Source organism: Tauraco erythrolophus, chromosome 14, assembly GCF_009769465.1.
Source record: "Tauraco erythrolophus isolate bTauEry1 chromosome 14, bTauEry1.pri, whole genome shotgun sequence".
NCBI classification, from domain to species: domain Eukaryota; kingdom Metazoa; phylum Chordata; class Aves; order Musophagiformes; family Musophagidae; genus Tauraco; species Tauraco erythrolophus.
This window is the reverse complement of record NC_141478.1, coordinates 23,847,103-23,860,463: the sequence shown is the minus strand read 5'-3', so window position 1 is coordinate 23,860,463 and position 13,361 is coordinate 23,847,103. Positions and strand designations below refer to the sequence as shown.

General features: G+C 49.7%; 1 non-coding gene across 1 annotated transcript; it reads right to left on the bottom strand.

Moving 5' to 3' along the window:
• Positions 1-12,949: 12,949 nt before the first annotated feature.
• TRNAM-CAU (transfer RNA methionine (anticodon CAU)) lies at positions 12,950-13,021 on the bottom strand. Its single transcript has one exon. It is a non-coding gene; the product is annotated as a tRNA-Met (tRNA).
• Positions 13,022-13,361: the final 340 nt, after the last annotated feature.

Sequence of the window (13,361 nt, the reverse complement as noted above, 5' to 3'; positions counted from 1 at the left end):
AGCACTGCAGTGAGGAGCCTGGAGCCCTCCCAGCAGTCAGAAAGCACTCATCTCAGTTGGTATCAAGGCTGCAGGGAGGCAAGGGGAATGGCTTGAAACCCCAGGGAAGAGTATGAGCCACAGAAGAGGTTTTCCTGTGCACACATTTATCAGGAAGAGGGGACATGCAAAAGGTGGTATCAGTGCATAGTGGAGTACGTGGTAATGGAGGAAGATGCTGAGGGAGCTTGATTTTTTAGCCAGGAGGAGAGAAAGTGAGAGAGCTTCTGTATGAAGGTGGCTCTCTGGCTTGCTAAGGCCTGCCCTCAGCCAGACAGACCTCAGGAGTGACAGGCCAGGGAATGATCTTGTCTCCTTTGTGGACTAGATGTGTGTAAGCCACATCTCAGCCCATCTGGTCTCTCAACAGCCTGCAAGGCCAGAGGCACATAACCAAGCTATTCTCTGGCTTGCCAAGGCCTGCCATCAGCCAGAAAGACCTCAGGAATGTCTTTCCAACTTCTGTGGAGAATAGCAGCCCCACTGGTCCAATCTGCAAAACCAGAACCTGCAGAAAGGCCAAGGAGGAAGCAGGCAAATGTCTGGACACAGAAGACTCATTCTAGCAGGGCTTGCAGCATCTTTGAGATTTCTTGCTGCCTGTAACCTGGTGGCACTCAAGGAAGGCTGTACTTGATCATGGCCAGGGAGATAGACACAGTGCTGGACTCAGCTGGGACATATGCCCACAGGGAAAGACAGCATCTGTCCAGGCGTTTCCATGGTGTAATGGTGAGCACTCTGGACTCTGAATCCAGTGATTTGAGTTCAAATCTCAGTGGTACCTCTACCTTTGGCTCACTCAGGGCTTTCTTCTGCATGCTTACACCTTAACAGCCTTACTCTTGGGTCAATTCCTTCCTTTCCTATGCTCTCAGTCCTGGGGCTTACATCAATGCCCCTCCTCCTGCCCTATGACCCCCAAACCTCTGCAGCTCCCATCTCTTCTCTATTGTTCTTGGTGCCTGCTCCTGGCTGAAGGGTCCAGCCTGGCTCACTAAATCACACAACAGTTGAGGTAGAGGTCATGCAGTTCAAGCCCAGCTCAAAGCAGGGTCAAGTAGAGGAAGTTGTTCAGGGCCTTGTTTGGTCAGATGGTGGACATCTCCAAAGACGGAGAATGTTTCCTATCTTTGATCACCAATGTGTGTGACATTACTAGTATTTCTACCCCTGTCTGTTGCATCTTGCTGTCTCCATTTTTCTGAGGCTTTCCTGTCTTTCTCTTGCCTGCTTGCTTATTTTCGTTCCTCTGGTATTGGTTGAGAGCTCCATACACTAGCAGTGCTCCATGGCCTGGAGACAGACTTGCTGCCATGGAAGAGGGAAGCTTTTTCCTCTTTATTGATGGAGGCTAACTGAAGGAGGAGACAGTGGGTAAGTTCAGGCAGAATATCAAGACTGCACAATCCCATATAAGAAAAGAGATGCACCTCTTCAGGGATGTGGCAAAGATCAATGGCAAAGAAGGATCATTGTGAGATTGAGGGAAGCCCATTGCAGGCAGGAGTGAGGGACATCAGGAACTTGCTTACGCTTACCAGACTCTGATGCAGCCTGTTTCTTTCTGACCTCGACCCCAGGGAACAAAGGCAGATTCATAACGATGAAGAGTAGACCAGACAACCAGACAGACATCTCTCAAATGGTATCTCCCTGGGATCTCCATAGCAATGTTCCTTGATGAATTGACTAGGTCCTCACACTTCTTCCAACCAGAGATCTGGGCTCAGCTTGGGAACTGAAGCGTCTGTTGGAATCAAACAAATCAACATGTAAGAGAGTGGTCATAAAGATGCCAGTGTCATTCCCTGAAAGAGATCTTCACCCAAATTGATCTGTTTTGCTCAGTAAAGTCATCCTATAGGCCAAAGGCCTGGATGGTCTGCTTTTAAGGAGAGTCTCAGAGCAGGGAGCAAAAAGCTCCTAGCTCCTTTTCCTGGGTCTGGGATGGGGTGGCCCATTCCATGGCTTTCAAACTACAAAGTGTCAGTGAGCCATGTGATGCAGACTTCAGTGGACAGGGATATGAGAGCTCATAGCCTCATTCCTCTAAAAGTGCCACTTTCCTCAAGACCATTTCCACAGGTTTTATCACCATTCTTGCTACGACTTGTGCTTCTATGTAACTTCATGCTACTGTTGCTTTCTAAAGAATTGCCTAGCAGTAGCTGTCATTTCTTTCAGTACAAAGACATCTGTAATTTCCCTTGTTGGAGTGTTGCTTCTTGCCCTATTGCAGTGCACCTCTTAGGAGAGTCTGGCTCCATCCTTTCCATAACTTCCTGTAGCTGGTGGGAGGCTGCAGTTCCATCCCCTCCCCACACCTTGCCTCCTCTCCACCAGGCTCCACAAACCTAGTGCCCTTGGCCTCACTCTGTACATCATGTGCCCAGCCCATTCCAACCCTCTGCCTGTTCCTTTGCCAGGACTTATCTTCATGAGAGCTGATCACCACTCCTCTTGTCCCGGGGCACCCGAAATGAGGCACGTCAATCCAGATGTGGCCTCTACCATGCCAAGGGAATGACAACGATCCCTCCTCTCAGGTTTCATCAAACAGCCTGAATTGGAAATACCTTTTTGAGATGACCCATTTAAACCATGTATGCACCAAATAGGAATTCTTTCACCCGAGCAGGAGTTTGAAGCCTGGTCTCCATCCTACCAGCCAGGGATTTGTGCAGCCTGCGTTGGAATGACACAGGGATGTCTCTCTCCTGGCAGGGGCGTTGGAGAGACATGCCCCAGAGTCTGAGCTGTGCCTGCTGGCCTCTCCCAGGAAAAGGATTGACACTGGCCTGCTGACACCATGACAATGATACCCTTAATCCCACCTGCCCCTCTACCCATTGGTGCTGGTTGCATTAGCAGGTGAGGAACTGCCAGTTCAGAGAAACTTTCTGGGTTGAAACTCTGCTGGTCAATCCTGGATTTGCACCTATAGTGTGTGCTACTGGGCCTGAAAGAGGGAAAGATGCCTCTGAGGGGCTCTCCAGCTTGAGGAGCAGAGGGCAGAGGAGCTACCTGACACCTGAGGAGAGGGGAAAAAAGTAGCCCAAGTCTCCAAAAATGGGGAAGGAAAACTATCTGGGGAACCGAGACTTGATGATGAACTAGAACAAGTTCAGCAGAGGATCCCTAGGATACTCAGGGGGTTGGGGGCTCTGGCCTTATGAGGAGAGGCTGAAGTCCCAAGGCTTGCTTAGCTGGGAGTAGAAAATTTTTTGCAGGGATCTAAAGAGATCCCCCCCTGTGCCTGCAATGCGGTTACTGCGATGGCTGGATGTTGAGACTCATGGTCAGAAATTGAACAGTTTGTGACTGGCTACACGAACCCAAATGATCACCCTGAGAGTGCCTAAGAATTTGTGCCAAGTGCCTCAATGGCTAACATTGACTCAGTGCACTGCAGAACACAGGGTTCACTGCAGCTGCTTGGAAGTGAGGTTGGGCTAAAGGCACATCAGGGCGGTGGCAGAAAAGATCTGAAGCAGGACATCTCTCGGTGAGAGAGGCAAAGCTGAAACACAGAGCAGGCAGGGAACACAAACCTCAATATCAGTCTGCCTTTCTTTTCCTCAGATCTCTCTGCAGATACACCCTGCCCTCCATCTCTATTTCCAGTTCCATATCCAGACAGGACCTGTAGCTAATCTTGTGAACACCCAAAACAGGCATCAGTAGCTTAACTTAAGGCTACATTTGAATGACTAGGAGCAAAGATGTGCCTAGCTGGTTGATGATTCCACCAGAAATCCTACATTTCCTGATGCAATCATACCCCATTTCCAAAACAAACATTACTGCATTGAAGATGGTACTGGTTGCACCTGGCAATTTGGTTAGAGATCATCTGCTGCAGGTGCACATTCTGTTGCTCAGACCTCCCTGCAGCTGAGCCCCATTCATCTCCTTCTACTTGAAAGAACAACCTTCTTCCCAGCTCTACTCAGCCTCATCAAAAGGGAAAAAGGTGACAGCCCTTGAATATTTCCATTGCAGGGCCAAGCTGAGGCTGTCCAAATATCAACCAGAGTAGCTACCATGACAGCAGTTCAGCCCACAGGGAGAGATGGAACGGACTTAGTCTTACCACTTTCCTCCAGGAAAGCAAGGCAAGAGAGGATGTGGAGCCTGCAGCAGCACCGGCTTTTATGCTGTGTCCCAGTGCCCCAGAGGGCCACAAACATTCCTTGATCATGAAGCATCTTATGATGAAATTCAACCACAAAGGTCACCGCAAATCAGCTCTCAAGTGTTTTCAGTGCAGACACTCAGACTAAACCTGAGAGATGTTTCTCCTTGGCATCATCATAGACACACATTAGACTGTGGATAAGTTCAGGCAAAGTCAAGACTGCACAATCCCATATGGGAAAAGAGACTCACCTCTCCAGGGATGTGGCAAAGCTCAACAGCAAGTAAAGACCATTGTAGTCTGGAGGAAAGCTCCTGTGTGCAGGAGTGATAGACCTTGCTTATGCTCATCAGCCTCTACCATAGACTGATTTTGTTATCAAAGAGATGCCTGTGTTCTTCCCTGGAAGAGAACCACACACAAACTGATTTGTTTTCCTCAACGAGTTTGTCCCAGAGGCCTGGATGGCCTGCTTTTGAAGGGAGATGTGGGGCAGGGAGCCAAGAGCTCATGGTCCTCTTTCCTTGGTCAGGGATGAAGTGGCCCATTCCACACATTTCAAACTACAAAGGAATATTGGATCAGTTTCCCAGAGCACCTGGGAGTCATCATGATGTGGAAGTGTTGGGAAAAACACTGAACTGTTAGCAAACATGAGTCAACCTGCTGTGCACTTCAGTGAGCATGATGCCCTAGTCTCAGATGTGCCAAGGATAACAGAACTTATAGCCCCAAAATACTGCTTTCCTCAAGGACATTTCTTCAGGTTTTAGCACCATTCCTGAATCAACTGGTGCTTCTACACACTCTTGTGCTGCTGCTGCCTTCCAAGACGCTGTCTTTTGGTGGCTGCTCAGGGGCCCATGAGACTCAGTCGTTCCCAGAATAATGCGGGATGGATTGTACTTCTGGAGGTTCTCTGGGCACACCTCCTGTTCTGAGCAGAGCAAGCTTCCCACTTACTTCAGAAGGCTCCCATAAACTTCTGAACACTGCCACTGTTGGAGAGGTCACTGTTTCTTGAGCAGCTCTTCCAGGTCTGCATCGCACCTTCTTTCACTTCTTTTCCCACAAAGACAGCCAATATTTCCCTTGTTGCATCTTACGAGTATCGCCTCTTGCCATTTTGCAGTCTACCTCTCAGGAGATTCTGGCTCTATCCTTTCTATAACCTCCTGGAACTGGTGGGAGGCAGCATTTCCTTTTCCTTCTCCCAACCTTGCCTCCTCTCCACCAGGGTCCACAAATCTAGTGCCCTTGACTAGAGGCTAGGTCCCTACCCTACTAACCCTTTACTCCTACCTGCTTGTGCTGGTTTCAGATAGGATAGAGTTAATTTTCTTCACAGTAGCTAGTATGAGGCTATGTTCAGGATTCGTGCTAAAAGCAAAAGCAGTGTCGATAATACGGGTATGTTTTAGTAATTGCTGAGCAGTGCTTATACAGAGTCAAGGTCTTTTCTGCTTCTCCCACCTCCCCACCAGCGAGTAGGCTGGGGGGCGCCAGAAGTTAGCTGAGACAGCTGACCCCAACTGACCAAAGGGATATTCCGTGCCATACGACGTCATGGAAGAAGAAGGAAAGGGGTGACATTCAGAGTCACGGTGTGCCAAGTGCAGGCATGCAATATTTCATGATCCATACGGTCCACACAAGTCAGGGACATTGGCCAGATGTCTGAGCGCAGTGGAGTCACTGTCGTGACACAGCTGCACACAATATTTATTGTCTGGATGGTCCTGCTCACATCCTGCCTTTGCAGGGGGCACAGAAGAAGCACCACTGTCGGATTCACTAAATCAGATTTATATTTGTCCTTCAGCTCCTTGAGCTCACTGCCCAAGTTAAACAATTCCTAATTAACTACATGATCAAAGACTCTTTCATAAGCAGTAATCAATCATTATTTAATAAACTACCACCACATTTGGTCATTTGGTTACTGCTTATGAAAGAGGCTTTGACTTAGCACAAATTTAAAAGCTTACATACGCTAGTTATGTAAGCTGGTTTTGTTTTCACTGATTATAAAGGCAGGCAAGCTCCAAGACTGGGCCAGAAGCCTCACGTACGGGTGGACGCACCATGTAGGAACTTCCCAGTTACCAAGAGACTCCTGGCACCAACTGCAACAGGACTTCTGTTGTGGTTTTAGGCTGATCTGGCAACTAAAATCCACACAGCCGCTCCTTCTCCAGTAAAGTGGAGAGGAGAAAAATATAATAAAAGGACTGAGGGTCGAGACAAGAACAGAGGGAGCACCCACCGACCATGGTCCCGGGCAAAACAGACTCGGCTTTCTTAAAGCAAAACAATTTATTAACAGTTGCTTAAAAGAATAAAGACAAACAAAACCAGTTACTTAAAAGGATAAAAAGAAAACAAGGCCAGATCTTAAAATCAACACCTCTCCACCCCCCTTTCCTTTTCTTCCCGGCTCTACCTCCTCCCCCCAGTGGCGCAGGGGCACAGGGAATGGGGGAGTGCAGGTCAGTTCATCCCATGTTGTTACTGCCGCTCCTCTCTTACAGGAGGAGGAGTCCTTACACCATTTTCCCTGTGCTCCAGTGGATCCCCTACTCATGAGGAAAATCCACAAACTTCTCCAGCGTGAGTCCTACCCGCAGGATGCAATCCTTCCCCAACAGATTGATCTGGTGTGGGTTTTACCACAATCTCGGATTCTTAGGGAGTTGTTGCCAGCCGAAGTGTGGGCCTGGATGATGTTAAGGTGGTAATCGATGATGTATCCTTTTCTTAATCACGGTAATGGTTTGCAGTAATGATTTGATGCATCGCTCATACTGCTCTCTTATCATATTGTGCATAATAACTAGTACCGTTTCCTTTTATCATATTGCATGTTATTCTCCTTCATTATATTGTAACATAATAAACTACATTTATTTTTGTATTTAATTTGGAGTCCATTTTCACTTGATCTCCAGCCAGTCAGCGAAACAGGAACGTGGCTATGGAGGTACTGCGGAGAGATCACTTGAGAGAGACTGGCCTGACCCTCTGGTCTATTCTTTGTCATTATGAATATGCTTTTGTTGTTTGGGCTCCAGGTCAGAAAAAACAGGCTGTGGCAGAGCCTGATGGGCGTAAGCAAGGTCCTTGTGGTCCTCACGCCTGTCCGCAAGGGGCTTTCCTCCAGCATACGATGGTCCTTCCTTGCCATTGAGCTTTGCCACGTCCCTGGAGAGGTGAGTCTCTTCTGTCCAAGACTGTGCAGTCTGGACGTTCTACTTGAATTTACCCCACAAGTTGCCCTGGTCTACAAAAAAGGGAATGAAAGACTCTCTGGGGAATTGGGGAAAAATGGTGATAAACTGGAGCAAGTTCAGCAGAGGATCCCTAGGGTAGTCAGGGGCTGGGAGCCTTGTGAGAGGAGGCTGGGGACCCAAGGCTTCCTAAGCTGGGAGAAGAAAAGGATTAGCAGGGATCTAATGGGAGCCTCCCAGTGCCTACAAGGAGGCTACTGCAATGGCTGGAGGATGAGCGCTGCGGTCAGAAATTGAACAGGCAGTTTGTGACTGGCTACACAAACAAAAATGACCACCCTAAGGGTGCCTAAGTATGGGTATAGGGGTCCAGAGAGGCTGTGAAATGTCTGTCCTCTTATGACCCAAAAGGACAAAGCACTGATCAGCTAGTGTGAGCCTCCTTGGAGCAGGAGGATGCACTTTCTGACTTCCTGAAAAGCCTTCCAACCAGAAGGGTTGTTGGAGGGTAAAGTGGAAGCAGAGGGAGAGGATTTTGTGGGTGAATGAAGAATATCCAAAGAGCCACATTTCTTGTGAGAGGCATGCAGAAGGTAAGTTTTGTAGAGGAAAGTGGAAAAATGGAATTCCCTCCATGTTTCTGTTCTAGGCCTACCTACCAGCTACTACTGGCCGCATGGGCATACCCATTTGTCTTTCTACAGGAGCTGGGACTGTGGCAAGACCTGGTCAGCAGGCTGAGCAGAGGCCCCAGAGGAGCCTCCGCTTAAGAGAAGGAAGTAGGCCAAGACAGAGAAGCCAGGAAGGAGGCCAGCAAGAGAGGGGAGCCTGTCAGGAGTGGGCTGCAGGCACACGTCTACCTTTCCCATGACTTCCTCCATTCCTCTTAGAGCCTCAGGAAATGGCAAGAAAAACACTCGGCTGGCACTGCTGCCTCATGGATGGTTCCTGGGGCACCAAGGGTGCTTCCTTCTTCCCTGCTTGGGGCCAGGAAGGCTGGGCAAAGGGGACTCTGCCACACCAATCCCTGGGGGAATGCTGTGCTGGTCTCAAGGAATCAGTGCGTGGGAAAGAGTCTAGAGAGTCATGGAGAAAGGACAAAAGATGTGTCAAGTGCTGAGCAATGACTGAGCTCCAGTTCCTGTGGGGAAGTGGCTCACTTACTGCCCATGACAAAGAGGAAGGACGGCACAGCCCACTATGGGACTTGTTGCCTCGAAGAAATAGTTATATTGCAAGGCATCTCAGGAGGTCACTAATCCAAATGACTGCTCAAAGCAGAGATATCCTCAAAGTTAGAGCAGGTGACTCAGTGCCTGAGCCTCATTGAAACTTGAGCGCGATACCCAAGCATGGAGAATCGCTGAGGAAAGCTGGGTTGTTTTGGAGCAGGAAAGGTAAGGCACTGTGGAGCCTAGCTGAAGAAAAGTTCCTCTGTGTTGGCCAGGAATCGAACCTGGGGCAAGTGCTCAGAAGGCAGCTATGCTCACCGCTATACCACCAACGCATCCAGTAAACTATTGTCTCCTGCTCCTCCACTTGACAAACTGGCCAGCCTCCTCCTTCCAGCCCTCTGCACACACATGACCTCAAGTTGCTAGGCTGTGTGTGTTTTCTGCACATGTATGATGTTGGCTATGGAATCTCAAGCTACACTAGAAGCATCGGGGACTGCCCAGCATTGGACTAGGGCATTGGACAAACCGGGACCAAGTTCCGGTAAAAACTGTTATAAGCAAAAATACGCTTGACTTGGGAAAAAAATGTATTTTTTTTTTTTTGCCATTGGAAACAGATTCATGTAGTTAGAAAAAATAAGACAAACGAAAACCACCGCCTTTCTTCTCCCCAGTCCCAGGCTCAACTTTGCTCCCTCACACTGGGCTCTTTTACCTGGCCAATTGCGATGCGTCTTCCCTCTGCTCCTTCCCATTCTTTTTGTTCCTTCCTCCTCTCTTTGTCTGATGTTTTCTGACCTTTCATGCTGCCCTGGGCTAACGTGTGGTTGCACAGTGTGTCTTTTGTTTGCATTAAAAAGGCAGGGCAACTATCCTGGATTTCTTCTTAGGCACTGGATATGTCCGTATCTTGTACACTTCTCTAGCATTAGCTCAGCAATCGGTGAGTGAAAAGCAGGTAATACCAGGGTAATGATTATTATTCCTATTGCATAATGTGTAAATAGGCCAGGTGGATCTTTTTTAGCACAGGTTTCTCGGTCTCTATAACTTGGTCAGATAGGAGTATCTGCCACATTTCATGCTGCATGCCCATAAGTAATTTGTTTTGCAGAATTCTTGTCATGGTTTAAATCCCAGCTGGCAACTATGCACCACACAACTGCTTACTCGCTCCCTGCACAGTAGGACAGGGGAGAGAATTGGAAGAGTAAAAGAAAGAAAACTCATGGGTTGAGATAAAGACAGTTTAATAGCTAAAGCCAAAGCCACGCACGCAAGCAAAGCAGAACAAGGAATTCATTCATTACTTCCCATCAGCAGGCATGTGCTCATCCATCTCCAGGAAAGCAGGACTCCATCACGCATAACGGTGACTTGGGAAGACAGACACCGTAACTCTGAATGTCATCCCTTTCCTTCTTCTTCCCTCAGCTTTATATGCTGAGCATGACATCATATGGCATGGAATATGCCTTTGGTCAGTTGGGATCAGCTGTCTCAGCTAACTTCTGGTGCTCCCCAGCCTACTCACTGGTGGGGTGGTGGGAGAAGCAGAAAAGGTCTTGACTCTGTATACGCACTGCTCAGCAGTAACAAAATCATTCCTGTGGTATCAATGCTTTTTCCAGCACAAAGCCTAAACAGAGCCTCATACTGGCTACTATGAAGAAAATTCACTCTATCCCAGACAAAACCAGCACAACTCTACTCATTACCTTTGTGATAGTTTGATGTGGGGGGGAGTGTTGTGGTGGCAGGGGAGGGGATTTGCTCCCTGTGCCACCAGATCTGAGTCCCATCCCCCTCGGGGGGGCAGTTGAGCCAAATCGGCGCCTCTGCGAATTGCCCTATTTAAGTTGGGACAAAGGGACGGGAAAAGGTCTTTTGCCCAGGAACGAGGAGAGGGGCGGAGGGCGCTGCCCTCGCTCCCGGCTCCCGGCAGGGCAGCCGCTCGGGCCCGGGCCGGCGCCACGTGCTCAAGATGGCGCCGGGGGAGCCGCAGGGGGGGCTCGGGAAGTACCTCGCTCCCGGGGTGCCCGCCGGGCCGAGCTCCCCCAGAGAGGATTAATATCTAAGAGAAAACAACCACAGCGACCGGGTCAGTCAAGATGGAGCAGGAGGAGGTGTACTGGAGCTGAGGTTTCCCTTGCAATCGGTGTGAGATGGCGGGCGGCCCCCCTTCAGCCAGGGTGTACTCAGCGGAGCAGAGACCCACTCGCGGCCCGTGGAGAAACCCACGTCAGGGAAGAGATGCCTGAGCCCAGGAGAGGTCGTGGAGCAGGGGATGCACGACGAGGTACTGTTAATAATGGGCATGGAATGCACGACGAGGTCGTGGAGGCATCTGGAGTCCGTGGGACGACCCGTGCCAACGCGAGTGGCAGCAGCTCCCTAAGGGGCCGAGACTGGTAAAGCCCGAACTGGTACAATCCATGGGGAAGGATTGCAATCCTGCGGGCAGGGCTTACGCTGGAAAAGCTTGGGGATTTTTTCCTCCTGAGTAGGGGATCCACCGAAGCAAGGGAAAAATGGTGTAAAGACTCCTCCTCCTTTGAGAAAGGAGCGGCAGTTAACACCATGGATGAACTGACCTGCACTCCCCATTCCCTGTCCCCCTGCGCCGCTGGGGGGGAGGTAGAGCCAGGAACGAAAGGAAATAGGGGTGGGGAGGTGTTGTTTTAAGATCTGGCCTTGTTTTTCTCTTTCTCCTCTCAAGTAACCGGTTTCATTCCCTTGTGTCTCCTGTTAAGTAACTGTTAATAAATTGTTTTGTTTTAAGAAGAAAGCCTGAGCCATGTTTTGCCCGGGACCATGGTTGGTGGGTGCTCCCTCTCGGTTCTTGTCTCGACCCTCAGTCCAAAAACCACGACAACCTTTTCCTGGGCTAAAATCTGCCTTGTGCTGCTACTAGTTTTGGTGGTGGGTGATTGCTTTGGTGAATCCCCGTTCCAGCACTGATGAATGATGGAAGTGCATGTGACCAGGACGTACCTTTCACTACATACACAGGGGGCATCACTTCCTTTCAGCTGTCATTTTCTTATTAAACACCATAACCAACATGTTTTCATACTGCTCTCTGATTGGCTGGTATCTGTTTCTTGACCCCATCATACCCATATGCTCTCAGGCAGACCTGTGATTGGCTGTCAGGACCAGCCAACGTACCTGTTTACCGAGAAGTACAACAGGCAAGGAAGCCCCCACTCACTAAATCCAGGGAAGAGGCAACATTTGAGAGCATCATTCCCCATGGGTTCTCCTACTGCTTTGTGATTCGCTGTTTCTGACACTGTCATGCCCTCTTATTCTCAGTTCTCCCTCTGATGGGCTGTCCACTTCCTTTGGACCAAGAAGAGTTGGTTTATATCTATAGGAAGATATATGCAGTGTTATCCACTATGGAATGAACACAAGCACCTAGCACTAGCGATATTTCTGTGGATGGCCCATCACTTGCAGAGCCAGAGGTGACATCACAGTCAACATCCAAGCGATCTTCTGGCTTCTGACCCATCAGGTATTCAGTTAGTAGGGAGTCCCATGCAGATGCCCATGCCGTCTTCCTGCTGTCAGCTCACGGAAGCACTCAGACAAGGAGAACTTCCGGAAGAGGCCACTCTTGAACGTTTTTGAAGGGTCATTGCAATTGAAAGGTCATGGCCTGAGAACAGAAGGAGCAACTCGTCCTGGAGCTCTGTCATGAGTGCTCTCCATGCCACAAGCTTCACAGTTGGATCGGTGTTGTGGATGTACCTGGAACCAGCTGTGTGCGGCACAAGGAAGCCCCTTACCTTCTCAGAGGCCACCCTGCAGCACTCCTCATCCCCCCCCCTCCTCTACTAATGCTTAGCCACATATAGCCAATGCAGTGCCCACTGGGAATACCTGCTCAGCCCTGCTCCTGGCTGGACCTACAAGTGGGCATAGCAGCAAACAGACTAGGATGGAGAAAACCCCCAGGCGGTCAAGTTGATTGCGTTGGTGTTTCGTAACATAGCTTCAGCCTTGTCCTACTCTCCACCTGCACATTCCAGGAGATCTCTGCATGTGGTTGGGAAGTTGGGATTGAGCTGCCTGACAGGAAGGGAGAAACATCTGTGTCCCCAGGACAGCCACTGCATTGTGGGGAGAGCTCTGCCTGCTGCTCCACACCCAACCATCTGCCTTTCTGAAGGGACACTTTGGAATGGCTGCTGAGAACGCAAAGGAGAAAGGTGACAGTGGTAGAAAGAAGGGGCTGAGAGAACCAGAGAGCCATGGCCATGGGTGCCCGGAGAGCTAGAGTGGTGCAGATTAAAACTTGCTGGGAGAGACAGCAGCTGTCAGGGGCAGGGGAAAAAAAAAACAAACCAACAAGCTAGCAGAGGATGGTTTCGATCCATCGACCTCTGGGTTATGGGCCCAGCACGCTTCCGCTGCGCCACTCTGCTCTTCCCTGGTGCTTTGGCTGTAACCTTCCACAGTCTTGGATGATGCTCTCTGGCACTGCCAGCACCACCATTTGTGCTTATGCCTCTTTCTCTTCTTCTATCCTGCGCCCTCACCCAGACAGGTAGATTGTCAGCCTGGAAACCTCACTGGCAGTGGGCCTGGGCTGGGCAGTGCAAGGGCCTTGTGCTGCGTAACCCTGGATGAGGACTTTCTCTTTGAGCACACAAGCTGTCTCTACAGGTGCTGAAAGCAACCCTGGAACAAGGGGACAGCCTTGTTACTTTGCAGCGTGGAGAGGAGCTGCTCTCCAGTGAGTTCATGAGGGCTGCAACCCTGTGT